The sequence below is a fragment of the Indicator indicator genome, chromosome 7, assembly GCF_027791375.1.
Source record: "Indicator indicator isolate 239-I01 chromosome 7, UM_Iind_1.1, whole genome shotgun sequence".
Lineage (NCBI taxonomy): Eukaryota > Metazoa > Chordata > Aves > Piciformes > Indicatoridae > Indicator > Indicator indicator.
The window spans coordinates 15,651,783-15,663,804 of record NC_072016.1 but is presented as its reverse complement, the minus strand read 5'-3'; positions in this window follow the sequence as shown (position 1 = coordinate 15,663,804).

The window sequence follows — 12,022 nt, the reverse complement described above, 5'->3', positions numbered from 1 at the left end:
TCCAGGGAAGATAAACTAAGTGGCCTGCTGAATGCTGCATGGATTTTCAGACACAATCCGGGAAGCAGCAGGTCTTTAAGGGATATTAAACATCCCGTGATACCTTCCATGAGAACAAAGATAAAATGGGACCTTTTGTAATCCTTCCTAAAACACTGTCACCAGACAAGGGGTGCCTGGTTCCTGTCTTTCACCCAAGGCTTTGCTGTCTTTTCAGTGCTGCTATAAGTTTGCAAGTGCAAACCTCCCAGGAGCGTGCAAGCAAAGGCAGAGGAAAGAGTGGCTGGGAAGCATTTGCTACACCAACTCTTCCAGGATAACTTCAAAACCCTTCGCCATAGGAAAGGGCACACGATTTAGGTAAGAACATGGCAGCTTTTGGGCAGATTATTAATTGTAAAAGACTCCCCTTTCCAGGTAACAGAGCTACTCGCTACAGGAGAGGATCTAGGACAGACTGCTCTACAAGTGCCTTCTCCTTCTGCACCCTGCAGGGTGAACCTGTGTGCTGGGCAGCCCACACCTGGTGCACAGCTTCCCTAGCACAAGCACTCTCCTTCCTGTGATGGGGTAGCTAATAGCAGCTGTAGAGGAAAGGGGCTCAGTTTCCTCCATCACAGAAAAAAAAAAAAAAAAAGGAAAAAAGAAAAAAAAAGTGGATCTTTTACTTTCCTGATGAGATTTTGAGTTTGTCTTTTTTTTTTTTTTTTTTTTTTTAACAGTTCTGTAAATACAGTTCTCGGAAATTTTTTTAACCTTATCTGGATTAAACTGTGCTTCATGTTGAAAGATTTCCCATGCCAAAATACTCTACAAACATAATTGCAAAAAGCTTTATTTGTACTACAAGATGACCTGTGCATGAAGCTACCACCCAAAAGACCAGGGATCTCAGCATAGCAGCAAACTTCCTCTGCAGCTCTGGTTGGTAGCACCTTTATGACTACTCCCCATCAGCAATGGGCATGACAGTGGTTATCTGTGTTGTCTGCTGACATTTTGATTGTCTGGGTTAACAACAGGTGATGCTTTCTTTCCTCTGGTGTCAAAAGGATGTGGTCAGAGCATCACAGAACCACACCATGAATATACACATAGGGGCAGTAACACTGCTCATGCTCTGCTGATCCAGCCATTGGCACTGGAACAATTTAAAAACACACTTCTGTGCTATTTAAATTTTAAACAGAGTTATTTTCAGTGCCAAAGTATCACACACTAGGTATCACCAAACCATTATGCTTGACTTCATTTGATTCTTTGGAGCAATGCTCTAACAATAATAGAAACACAAGAATTTTGGGTTACATTCATGCTTTACATGTCCACAACAGGCTTGCTCTTATCACTGCTAGAACAGATTTCCTCATGCAAGTTTCAACTGTTAATACCAGATAAAAGATCCATTGTACTGCTCCAGCTAGCACCTGTAATGATCTTAATCCCTCCAGGACTGCAGGACTATACATGCCACTTCTCTAGAGCTACTGTAATCATATCAAAGGAGTACATCCCCTCACCTGACCAGGCAACGACAACACATCTAGAAAGGGGAGTGGTTTGGTCCTTACAGAAACAAGAATAATACCTGTACACTCCTTTACACTTTCCAAGCCACAGAAATAATCACAAACTGAAATACTATGGAATTTAATGGACAAGGAAAATGCTTTTAGAGTTTGAAGAATGGCTAGGTATATAGTACAGTTGAAGAATGGCCTTTCTATGCATATATATTCTTAAAGTATGTTCTTTAACAGAATCTTTACATACAATTTTCTGTAGTAAACTGAAACCCTTCCATTTCTCTTACCATTTCTTCCATCTTCCTGACAGAACCAGCCACCAGTACAAAGCTGTACTGTAATGGCATGATGAGAGTAACATTTCCAGATTTGGTCAGTGACATGAGGATCTACAACCTTTAGCATCCTATAGCCAAAGGGATGCAGCTTCCCCAGCATCCCTGGAAATTAAGCAAAAGACATTACAGTCTGGAGAAACTATAGTCTCTATGGTTCCCTTAGCTACCCCTCTACAGCTACAATCCATGCCTTGCTGACTCTAAGGCAAAGATATAAATTACTTGCTTATCACTTGTGACCAGAGATTCCTTTGTGAAGGTGAGGACAAGCTCTGTTGCTACCTGTCTGAGCACATGCAATACGCTTTTTGGACATATTTTGATGCTTGTATTTTACAAAGTTCAGAACTCTAAATAGTCAGAATTTTCCAGTGTAACAATTTCTCACTAGAAAACACACATTCACTAAAACAAATGTTCTATGGAAATGTCTTTCTGTGGCTATATAAAGGCAGTAGCTTAAAAAAGAAAAATAAATCTTGCCTGTCACATGCCTTTTTTTTTTTTTGGTAGCCTGCTAGGCTTCCTGCTAGCAGGCTTTATTGGTGGAAAAAAGTAGTTTTCAAATTGTCTAAATTTCATTTCACAACAGAAAAAAAATAATTACACATTGGAATTCTTCACAGGGTGGGAATAATAAATTTTGATTAGTTGTACTTGGAAGCAAACCTTTGCACAGTCATTCTAGTCTCTCTGCCATATCCACTTGACTGTGCACCTGAGGCTTGGGCTATTTCAATCCATGAAGGAATCCAACACCAAATTCTGTCCTGTAACATTGCTCCAGGAGAACTAGCTATGTCAATGGCTCTACAACTTATCACGCATTATGTTTCTGTTCTACCTGCTGGATGACCAGTATGGCTTGCTGTGCTCTTCTGTAGAGCTGCTGTTAGAAGTCAAATCCTGTTCATCAACACCCTTACCTATACAGACTGCTGGGGAAGCACACAAGCTAACAAGGCTGAGGTTCAAAGCCTGAAGACAGAGCAGGTTTTCTTTATTCTATTCTCCAAACCAGTGCATGATGCCAAGTAAAAGATGGCAAACTACCACCAATTCTCCATAACTCCACAACACAGAAAACCACACACTTGGCAAGAACTGGCCATACCTAAAACAAAACTCCATCTGGTACTTGCTGACTGCTGGTACACCTGTCTCAGGTGAGGACATTTTTTCCTTCCAGCTCAACCTGAGAAATACACAGCTTAACAGCAAGTATCACTTTCAATTCATTTTTTTACCATCCATTTGTTGTAATTGTATTCACAGGCTAAAGTTCATTTTACACTTTAATATACTCCTTTAAATAAAACGTGCCTATTGGTAATATCTACAGCAAACACTCACAGAGTTAACAAAAAGAATATTGTCATTCCAGCCAGAGAGAAAGTTCCAAGCATCAAAGCTTTCTGTTTTATTTGGAGATGTACCAGATTAGTTCCAGGGGCACTTATGCAACACAATGAGCTTTTTTTTTTTTTTTTTAATTCTCCATGTGTGCAAGGCATTTGTTTGCCTTTTTTTTTTTTTCCCCTCTGAGAGTTAGGCATGTGTGGACAGAGACCTAAGCCAGAACCAGCTAAATGCACACCAGAAACTATCTGCAATGTGTAGCAAGATACTGTGTTAAATGCTATGACAACTCTTTGTGGCCTTGCATTCTGGCATCAGCCTCATGCTGGTAAAGCCAGACAAGCTGCTACTGTTCTGGTGCTGAGATGGTTCAGTTCCCTCTGGCCACACAGCAGTAGCAAAGCAAGGTGTCTCATGGGTTCTCAGCAAGTTATTTTTAGTACAGAAATTAAATAGACCCTTGAAATGTGAAGTACATTTAGGAGACAGGCTTCATCTGGAAGCAGGGGGGTACTCAGAGGTGGGCAGAGAGTTGCAGGTGCAAGCTGACTTTTGCCTGTGCTCACATGCCTGGGTACCACACTGGCCTTAGGGGAGGAGGGGGGTAGGGACTGAAATCACTCTGGCCATGCCATACGGTGGGAAAAAACAGTGCCTGACCCTTCTTTGTACCACTGGCACTATTTGGTAGGAGCAAGTTTGAAGTATCATCCCTGTAAGGGCGAGAAGATCAGTATGAGCCAACCCACCTTCTCACCAGGTTTTCATGCTGCAAAACCACCCAGGTGCTGCATGAGGTCTCAAAACTTAGCTGTGAGCCTGCAAACCATAAGGGACCACCACATTGGCACATGTGCGTGTACAAGTGTACACTGGAGAGGGGCATCCTTCACTACTCTTGGGTGATGAATACATGTCTGCATAGAGCCTTGGAGCTAAAAATTACCTGCTCAGGACATGAAATTTAAATCAGTAAAGAGATGTGAAATGGTGTTATCTAGTATTCAATTGCTGTAAGACCAACGCTGCTAATTTTATGACTAGGGACAGAAGCTGGTTTCTTCATTGACAGATTTCTCATTCAAGTACTATTGCTCAAGTACCATTTCTCAAGTAAGATTTCTCAAGTAATATTTCACTAATTAAGGTACTTTGCTTGTATGTTTTTAGGAGCAGTTATTTGATGGTTGTGTATTGAAACATTGTTTATTTGCGTTTTTTGTGTTTGTTGGGGTTGTATTGTTGTTTTGTGTTTTGGGGTTTTTTGGTGGCCATACATTACTGAGGTAATAGTCATACACCATTGCCTTCCTACCACAGTAGGATAGATGGAGTGGTCAGGGACTGAAATGCAAACTGGCTAGAAAACTCCTAGTTTTTCTCTTACTTTTGTGAATTCATTTCAATTGCCAAGTGTAATGATCTCCAGAAGAGGAAAAATAGATTTCTATCATGTTTTCAAAGCAGTAGACAATGGACTCCATAGGATGATATTAACAACAGCTCTTTTGCTGTTGATAAAGGCACTTAGAATTCCAGGGTTGATATCTGAGAACTTTTATAGTAATGCGTATAAAATGAAACTTACAAGATTGCCATAACACTGTGAAGCAGGGATTCATGGAAATCTGACAAAGAAAAATTTATAATTATTCCAGGTAAGAGAGAGATCAGGGATAAGTTGTATGGCAGGTTAAAAATTAAGCTCTTAATAGTCAAGTAACAGAAACTGTGAAATGGGTTATGGGTCAGTCTGCAGCCATGATCAGAAAGCAGCTTTAATTTCCTTTGCACCACTCTTTCCACCTCAAGGCAAACCAGTGATACATAGGGTGCGCCACACTGCACAGGCAAATCTGCTGGAGAGAAGACTTCACACCTCCTACATTTGAAAAGAAGAGATAACTTACTTTCTAAGCTAAAAGCTACTACAACACTGGGAAATCTGGGAAGGATTTTGGCTTAGCTTGTAAATATTTCTGATTTTTTGTATTTGTACAGCCTGTTGTAGCCAAGTGCAATATGCTGAATGCTAGCTGGGTAACAGCATGCTCCACGCTTGGGACATAAGAACAGCCTGTATTTGTTTACTAATTCAAATAACACTAGGGGTGAGGTTGTTCAAAACAAAACATTCTGCGAAAAGGAACTCAAATGTTTAATCACATTCAGCATTTTGTGATTCATTTAACTAGCTTTGAAAATAGAAAATTGTTCAGTTGTTTTGAATTAATATGCATTATTTTACAGTTCATTATAAAAAATACAAAAAGAGTAAAAATATTTTTCAAATACAGGGAGAGCATTCCCACTGTCCAAAACAATTCCAGTAATATTTTTTTTGTCATTTCACTCTCTAGGTAAAGCCTATGCAGTCTTCTCAGGGGAGAAGTTTCTCATAGCTTCAGCTGCCTTGCCCACATTGTCTTACCCCATGTCACAAACCAGATGTTCACAGACCTTGTTTACCATGCTGCCTCTGTGGCACTCTGGGCTACAGGTATGCTGACAATCAGGACATTGATGAGGTAAAGCCAGTGGGAGGACAGAGGGGCTAGATTCAGCAGAGAGGATCAAAATACTATGATCTCAACACAGTATTACATCTGCCAGTTGGTAATGATTTACTGACTTACACAACGATACTTTGATTTCAGTTTCCCAACTGATGCAACTCTTATAAAAGCTTGCATGAAAGAACATTTTGATGTGCACATTTTTCCCATGGCCTTGAGGCATTCACTTTCTTATCCTTACTGGCACACGTGCGTTCCCACTTCCACCCAACCTAGCATGTACATTAGGAACTCCTACAAGTGGAGACCAGCCATTTCATTTTTGTGCAACTGGCTAACACATAGGAGTGCAAAACAAAACCCCAGTCACAAAACCCTTGAGTGAGTGTCAACCTACCAGCATCCACACCATCTTACAGCTTGAAGCACCAATGTCTCTATTGCAACAAAATCCTGCACTGTCAGATCGCTGCCTGTTCTCGGTGAAGCTCTTCCTGGCTCTAAGCATTGCTCCTTGATGCCTTCAATGCAGTAGAGAATTTAGACCAAGACAAAAGAATTAAAACCAAAAAAAGCAAGCCACTTGGGAAAAAAAACTGCTCTTAACTTACTATGTAAGAAAGTGGTAACAAGGTTAGCTGAGGCCACATCCTCACAGATGGGCATAAATGGAGATCTCAGGAACAGAGGTAAACTCAATCCTGTATATGCATTGCCAAGTCTGCTTTGGTACATCACAGAATTGGTTAGATTCTGCTTTGTACTAGATGTGATGTTCAGATTTGCTCTAATTTTTACATTTGCAGAGACAGAAGGGAGATTCATCCAAAAAGCTCGGTAACAGTGAAATTGTCAACTTAGAAAGACAGAGCTGAAGCTAGAAGTGTCCTGATCATCACAACAAAAAAAACCCAAAAACACTTAAGAACGTGGAGTGACACACTGCTGTTCTAAGTACAATAGAATGCCATTTGTCTTCTTTCATTATCTTAAATCATAACTTCAAATTGGTGCTTCATAGTTGCATCTACAGTGTTTAGAAATAAAACATGCAGGACCAAAGCATTTGTAAGCAGCTTGGGGTTTACCTCAGGAGAAGCTGCAGGAGGCTGCCGACCCCTTGCTGCAGCCAGTTGTTTTGCACAGCTGCATACAACAAAGCAAACTGCTGAAGGCCAGCAGAAAAGAGCTGTGTTTCTGCCAATAGTTTTGAAGGGGGATTTAAAAAAAAAAAAAATTACTCAGAGGCCAGTACATCCCTACTGTGTCTCACTTCCCGAGGCAATGTTTGAGAGCAGGCTATTCAGGCTATTGCCAGCACCTAGAGAGCATACCTGTCCCTAGAAACCCATAGACTCACCACCCATGGCTGGGTGCTTCACACAGCAGTGCTTGACACAACTATTAACCATTAACTCCTCTATCTCATGACTCCCTAGCTGCACCCTTCCTTTACCTCTGAATTAGAACTGCTTGCCATTCTCTCACTGGTTGAACTAACAAAGAACTAATTTATTGCTTACCCTACAGTGTCGCTTCCCACCTTGCTCATGTTACCCCCAGAAACCTCTAAAGTGGTGTGGCACTTCCCCAAGCTCAGTAGCTTGACCCCTTACCCCTTGTAAGCCTCAGCTTACAAGCTCAGCATTTCTTACTCATTTATCTTGTTTCCCTAAGTGCCTTTTGTTGGGGTTTTTGGTTTTTTTTTTGGGAGAACAGACACTTACTGCACAGTCCCCTCTTTTTCTCCAAATACACCAATAATCATGCAACTACAAAGTTCCAGTCAGGACCTGTAATACTTAAGTAGTAAGATTTTGAGGTTTAAACAAACATTTATTTCCCAGGGTACCCTAGAAAACAGATGTCCTCTACCTCCCAGGTACTGCGAAGCAGCAAGACACAAAACAGGCTGTAGTCTTTTCCATAGCCTTTATTTTATTTAATGCAAAATTCAAAGCCACCTTGTACTTTTAAAACAGATCCCAGCAGAAGAACTCCTCTGACTGGAAACAATGGTGCATGTTTATTTTGTCACCAGTTCAACCTCATACGGTGTTTCCATCTCTAAAATTTTGTTGTATCCTGCCAAAAATCACTTTCAAGTTATCTTGTGACAGTCTAACGGGAAGACAAGCACTGATAAACAGTGAAACACCAGCACAGCTTTGGTGAGGTTGGAATGCGCTGCAAACACCCAACTTGTGCTGTCCCCATGTACTCCACGCTGCTCTTCGCTATCAAATCTGATCGAGTAAATACTTGGTCGTCTCTCACCAGCAAATATTAACAACTTTTCCCCAGTAATTTAGCCTAAAAACACGAGGCTAAAAAAACTAAACTAAAAAACCCTAAAAACTAAAAAAAAAAACAACAACAAAACAAAACCAAACAAAAAACCTAAAAAAAAAAAAAAAACAAACGAAAACCAACAAACCCCAACCATTAGGCCTAAAAACTTTAAAACATAGACCATTTTTCCTATGGGATGCATTTAAACTTTAGTCAAACCATTAAAAATTGGGAAGTAACAATAACGAATGTTTGAGTTCAAAAGAAGTAGATCTTGTCACAAGCCACCATGACTGAGAGCAAAGAATTCCAATCATTATGCTCCTACTTATCTTAATAATTACCTTAACATCTCAGAAAAAGAAGCTAGGTTAACATGGCCTATTGATCAATTTATTCTGAAACAAGTGCTTTCAAGATATATTACACCTGCAAACTCTCTGATCTTCCTTTGGAAGTCTGCTCCTTCACCCTTCATCATTCCCAAAACAAAATCATCCAGTGATCTGGGTATTTCTAGGTTCTCAGTGCAACTCCAAGCTTTGCGTGCTCAAATTTCCACTTATAGTAGAGGTTCATCTATGTAACCAAGCAAAAGTGTTCTCAGACTCTTTAGATACCTCTGGATGATGAAGCAGGACAAAGAACCCTCCCATCGGATGGGCTGTAGACAGCAACTGGATACAAAATACAATCAGAACAACTGAAGACAACGATGATTCTCCAAAGTGCTTACTTACAGCAAAAATACTGGAATGGTGCTAGAAATCAATTACACTGCCATTTGTCCATTATCTTAATTATGGAGAAGGTACATGTGAGAAAAACAAAAGTTGAGATAAGCAAGTTATCCATGGGACAGCAATGTGCCCTTGCAGTCAAGAGGGTCAATGGCACCCTGGGGTGCATTAAGAAAAGCACATTCAGCAAGTCTAGAGAGATTCTCCTCCCCCTGTACTCTGCCCTCTAGTTTCTCCTACTCAGTGACTTCTCGTAACTCTTCAACATATTAATTTAGTGTGATGGTATTTTTCCCAAATATACTCATTTGTAGAGGATACACTGGAGAGTATTTTTTTCCCCAGCCTTTAAACTGGCGCAACTTACCCTTTAACCATTTCAAATGAGTATTTTGAAACTAAAGTTTTAACTTGTACTTCTCTTAGAACTGCTGTGAACACTTACCTGACAGCCCCTGGAGTCTTAAAGCTAACATTAGGGCTGCTGGAATTGTGCTCTCCTCCTTCAACCACACAGCCTCAATTCATGCATCTTGCATAGTTCATATATGTATTTTTTCTCAATGGGTTAAATTTCTGCAATTTTTTTTAGGATTAGAGGATTTTAATCTTAAGTGCTATTTCATATTTGTTTACTTCACATTGTAAGGAAGATTTTAGGTAACCATAAATGCTCAGAATGCAAGAACACCTGAATGATACATAATCCCTTCAAAAACTGACCAGGGAGAAAAAAAAAATATGAACTCCTCCTCCGAAACAAACCAACCAACTCCACAAATTTCTCTACCACTGCTTTAACAAGGCATATTTAGATTGATGTTATGCTTCCCTCTACTGTTCACCATAATTAAGTGCAGTTACCTTTTTAACATTCTGAAGTCTTCCTTAAAAAAACCTGAAACATACAGACCAATCTTTAGTGGCAGGCAGCAAAGCTTGGCAAATAAGCTTAATAAAAGTTTCATTTTGCTCAAGAAAATTTAGAAAAGCAGAGCAGAACTATCTGTGTGTATCTCAAGTTCAGTATTACATGAAATACCAACTACAACATGGCAATTGTCTCATGCTGTAGTTTAGTTGGGGCAATCCCAAGCACTGATACAGGCTGGGCAGTGACTGGCTTGAGAGCAGCCCTGAAGAAAAGGACTTTGGGGTACTGGTGGACAAAAAGCTCAACATGAGTCATCAGTGTGCACGTGCAGCCTAGAAAGCTAAACATATATCCTGTGCTGCACCAAGAGAAGTGTAGCCAGCAGGTTGAGGGAGGCGATTCTCACCCTTCATTCTGGTGAGACCCCACCTGGATACTGTGTCCAGTTCTGGAGCCCCTACTACAGGAAAGATAGGGATGTGCTGGAACATGTCCAAAGAAGGACATGTCCTGTGAGGATCATCAGAGGGCTCGAGCACCTCTCCTATGGAGACAGACAGAGTTGAAGCTATTCTATCTGGAGAGGAGAAGGCTTCAAGGAGACCTTATTGTGGCCTTCCAGTATCTTAAGGGAGCCTACAAGAAAGGTGGGGAGGGACTAAAATTTTAGTATGTCGGGTAGTGACAGGACTAGGGAGAATGGAACAAAACCAGAAGTGGGCTGATTCAGAGTGGATGTTAGGAACAAGTTCTTCACCAGGAGGGTGGTGAGACACTGGAACAGGTTGCCCAGGGAGGTGGTGGAAGCCCCATCCCTGGAGGTTTTCAAGGCCAGGCTGGATGGGGCTCTGAGCAACCTGATCTAGAGTAAGGTGTCCCTGCCCATGGCAGGGGGCTTGGAACTAGAAGACCCTTCCAGCCCTGACAATTCTATGATTCTAAGCTTCAAATACCATAGCAATGTAAGGAAGAGTGCAAAAAAAAAAAAAAAAAACCCAAAAAACAAACCCAAAAGTCAAACTCCAAAGAATTACTACAGAAATAACTAGTCATGTGTGTTACAAACCAGTGTTACATATTACACATCTTTGATTTCAATAAATAATTTCACAGATACATTAAAACTGTCAAAACAGTAGTGGTCTTTATTTCCATCAGTCAAGTTAACACTTCAGTTTTAATATTAATTTATTTCAACTGTTGGGAGATACAGAAATTAATGACTATTCAAAAAGTGAAATAAGCCCCCTTCCAAAAATACATTGGAGAATACAAGTGTCTGAATTTTATACTGCTCCTCTGATGAGCTCTTCACATTATGTGACATCACATACAGATTTGAAAGACAAAATAATTTATGGACTGGTTTTCATGTGACCCTTCATGGTGTTCAAGCAAAGCAAGCTTGTATGTGGCTATGCAGCAATCTAAGTACATAGATTTCAAAGGGGTCTCAATTCAACTGGATAAAAATTAAATCTAAAGAGGTCAACAGATTAAAAAAAAATATGTAGGAAATACTATATTGGAATAAACATTCAAATCTAAAGTGTCCTGGAGGGAAAGTTATCTTTAGCTGACAACCAGAAAAAAAGGTTATGCAGTATTTTTCTAGTTTTAGAAACAAAGCTTTGCATAATGCAGTTATCAGTTGGTTTCGATTAAGGTCAAGTTAAAAATTTCAGATTACAGAAAAGTCTTCAAATAAAGGAAAACAATCTCTTCCCTTTGTCATCTACTGCCAAGTATGTGCTGCATAAATAACATCTGTAGTACACAACTCTTCACATAGATCAGAGATTTTCAACATCAAGCCAGTAACTAAAATTTTAGTTCATATCTTGTTTAGAATTCTTAATATAGAGGAGAACTAGTCCTGCAAAATCAGTTAGCAGTCTGTTCCTGCTGCAAGTCATGACTATTGAAAACTTACAATCTTAACCCCCTTGCCAGGTTTTCTGACAGCCTTGCCAAGAAACGCATGTAGTCACAGAAAGCTTGCAAATTTACATTTTTTTCTGAGAGGGCTGAGAGGTATTAAATAAAAAAGTGTCCCATCTAATGAGGAAAGGCAAAAACCCAAAACTAAAACATAATCAGCAACTTGTTTCACATTAAAATGCATCAGCTTTGTAGTTTCATTTGAAACCAAGAACAAATCATGAAACGTCATGAAAATAAGATTAAAAAAATCTCCTAGAGTGATTGCTAAATGAGGTTAAAATCACCACGCTAATCAGTAAACCCCAGAAGAAAAGCAGATGCCTCATCTTGCAGGTCCTACATTAAACAGTATCTACTTTTAAAATAAATTCATAAAGTCTGTGTTTGGCCACTTTGCACGTTTTCCCCCTAAAAAATACAGTGTACAGAAAAA